The sequence below is a fragment of the Odontomachus brunneus genome, unplaced genomic scaffold, assembly GCF_010583005.1.
Source record: "Odontomachus brunneus isolate Ranch 3 - 2012 unplaced genomic scaffold, Obru_v1 Obru_scaffold_145, whole genome shotgun sequence".
Lineage (NCBI taxonomy): Eukaryota > Metazoa > Arthropoda > Insecta > Hymenoptera > Formicidae > Odontomachus > Odontomachus brunneus.
This window is the reverse complement of record NW_022639595.1, coordinates 253,482-257,245: the sequence shown is the minus strand read 5'-3', so window position 1 is coordinate 257,245 and position 3,764 is coordinate 253,482.

The following is a 3,764-nucleotide window of genomic DNA, read 5'->3' as shown; positions in this document are numbered from 1 at the left end:
CACTGTGAGTTTGATACACAAGTTCTCATACCTTGAATTTTTTTTCCTAAACGTTATTAAGCGGTTCGACCTTGAAATAATCTTTAAAGGTTATTTCGACTTTTAACATAACTTTAAAGTTTCTATTTAAAACATTCTATTTGACCTTTAAATGACCTTGAAGGTCAAGGTGAAATTGAAGGTCACCATCCGATGTCCCCCTCCGAACCCAACAACTTTTGTAAGAGTTATTTGGATTGGTGGCTCCCCGACAAGATATGTATTCAGGTGCGTAATTTCAAATATTTTGTCCTTGAAATAACCTCTGAAGGTCATTCCAAAAAAGAGCCTCAAGTACCCATTTAAACGTGAAATTTTGCGCTCTTTCCGAATCCGGAGTAAAAAATAGAGGTTTCTATTTAAAAATTCGATTTGACCTTCAAATGACCTTGAAGGTCAAGGTCAAGGTGAAATTGAAAATCACCATCCGATGTTCCCCTCCGAACCCAACAACTTTTGTAAGGATTATTTTCGGATTGGTGGCTCGATTTTTGGACGACTTTTTGGAGCTAGCAGCCATAGTAATATCCATGTTCATGAGTCACTTAAAAATCGTAAGTTTGTATTACTTTTGTTTTAATATACGCTCGTTTGCTTCCCGACTTAGCGCTGAATTTATTTGAACAAATGCGGCGCTTCTATTTTGAATTTTGGATTTTGCGGACGCGTGAAACGGAGGACTATTTGAATATCTGTCGACCACTTGAGTGCAATTCCGAAATTAGTGAGAAGAAAATTCAATTGTTGTAATTAAATTCATTTTGTCTATTTCGTAGATTGTCCACACTTCCTGAATTTAGTGAAATTGTATCTCAGTGTAGAGAAAAGGTCGTACTACTAGAATATTTAATTAGATTTGATAAAGTTCCTTTATTCTGAAAGTTGACCTTTATCGTTACAATTGAACTTTATCATTCAACTTTATATTACAATTGACTTTATCATTACAATTGAAGTCGAAATGTGCTGAAAAAACACACCTTTTATTTTTTTATTTCGGAGACTAATTGTCCGATTCGAATTCTGTTTACGCGTACGATACGCGATTTAGTCTAGATCATATATAAAAAGTTTCAAAAACAGCTGTTTGTTTGTTAAATTAATAAAAAATAAAATCTATTGCCAATCAAGCCCTCAATTTGACGAATTTTTATAAAATAAATCATTAATCCGAATCGGGTGGTTCTCATTGCCGAAATATCTTTCTAATTGTTGTTCTGAATTAATATTTTGTTTTGGCTCTAAGTTGTACAGATAAAATTTTGACTCTGAAACACTGTCGGAAAATGTTGTCGGAATGAGCTCTAAAATGGTTTCTATTATGGTTAAATTATAAAAAATCGTTGAATTTAGATAAATATTTTTTTCTTTTTGTATAATTTCGTATTCTAGTTTCGGACTTGTTTAATTTTGTGCATTCGGTGTTCCTCGATGAATTAAGGAGTTTAAATAAAAAATCTATCGCATCTAGCTTTCAGTCGTCGACTGAGAAAAATTTCCAAAATTTTTGAATTTAAATAAAAATAACTAATTGTCCAAATTTAATTCTGTTTCCACCGCAATGTTTGTTTTTGCGTTTTCTTTGCTAACATTATTTTTTAATTGAGCTAGAAAGCTGCTATAATAAATTTACTTTATGGGCCTATTGAAAATTTTTCTAAGTTCTATTTTCGAGTAACTTTTGCCATTAAATCTTTATTTTTCGCTCGATTTAGTGATTCTTGCACTGTTAGCCTCGGAATTATTGCGCGAACTTGGATTATTAAGTACATTTGGTCTAAAATGCTTATCTGCAATTTTATCTGTAAAAAGCTGTCTTAAATAGTCGCTGTGATAGAGATATGATATTCTTAACCTTATAATTCGCGTTCTAATTGTCGGATCTTGACTTGCGAAGGCTTATTATTGGGAGTGTGTATTAATTTTATGGGATTTTTTGGTAAAAATGCGGCTTTATTGTGAAAAAATAGTTACTAATTGATCATTCAAAATATTGTCCATCGCTGGTCGCTACTTTTTCAAATCTTTCTGGTAATAGGTGGATTTCACGTCGAAAGAATGAGACATCTTTTGAGGCTATCCACGAATCGACCCATTTCTTAGTATCCTCATAAGAATGGAAGCGCTGCTCAGACAAGCCATGAGTCATCGATCGAAATAGGTGGTAATCGGAAGGAGCAATATCTGGAGAATATGGCGGGTGTGGTAAGACATCCCAGTTAAGGGGATGCTGAAGTGGATGACGACCTCGCTAAGTGTCGATAACGTAGAGGCGATCGTCAAAAAGTAGAAAGCGTTATCATTATCTATTAACGTTACCGATTTCATGTATATATAGATACATATAGATATTTATCAAGTAAAGACGATCGTCAAATATGCTCTGACATAATGCCGCTATTTTCTTTTTTCATAGATGCATAATTTCTACATAAAGATATATGAATGCAAGTGTGTGTGCTACGTTGTCCTTTCAATTTTCTTACACATAGACGTTACGTAAATATGAATGCCACGTTGTCGATATTCGCATTCGAAATAGGCTCTCGCTGCTTTTCTGATGAATTCTTTAAACCGCTTGTGCACTAGGTGAATCAAAGAAAGAGTTTTTTAGATAAATATGTTCTACGCATAAATGCAGTTTACGAATATTGTTTTTGAATAATATGTTATCTAATATGAGCTTTCTGTGTAATTTGTATGAATATGTTATCTAATATAAGCTTTCTATATAATTTGCAATGGAAATTTTATATATTATTTTTGTTATGGACTGAGCAATGTTTTACTATATTTTCGCACGTAATTTTATCTTATAAATTGGAGCTGTAAGTGCGCCGTAATTTTTGCAAAAGGAAATCAGTGTCACGATGGCAAAAGTTCCACATCGTTTTTATTTCTGAGTGAGGAATAATCTACTTTATTTTTGCATGTACTTTCACCATACAAAAGCATTTTAATTTGATCAAGTCAATACAAAGTAATATTTGTAGAAAAATCTCGTTGACGTGATATCGACATCCTTGCAAAACTTTCGTCGTGCTGATTGCACTAAATCAAAAACCCTTTGACATGGTGAAAATACATACAAAATTAAAACAGAGCATTCCTCAATATGAGAGGAAAACGATAAGAAAATACTATCACAACAAAATTATGAATTATTCTGCAAAGATTACTTCTTTCTACATGCACCGAGTTAAAAACCCTTTTACGTGGTAAAAATACGTGCGAAAATGAAGCAGCGCACTCCTCAATTTAAGAGGAAAATGATAAGAAAATGCTATCATAACAAAATTACCGAATTCTTTTGCAAAGGTCTTTCTGTATGCATACTGCTTTCGGTATGCGCTAAATTAAAAACCCTTTTGCATAGTGAAAGTACGTGCGAAAATAAAACGGGGCATTCCTCAATATGAAAGGAAAACAATAAGAGACAGTTATTATCATGACACTGAATCTTTCTGCAAAGATTCGTTCTTCCTACATGCGTATTGACTTGACCGAATTAAAAATGCTTTTGTATGGTGAAAGTACATGCAAAAATGAAATAGAGCATTCCTCATTCAGGGGTGAAAATGATATAGAACTATTGCTATCGTGACACTGATTTTCTTTTGCAAAAATTACAGCGCAATTACTGCTCCAATTTATATGATAAAATTAGGTGCGAATATATAGTGAAATATTGAATTTTAATTTCCATTGAAAATTATATAGAAAGC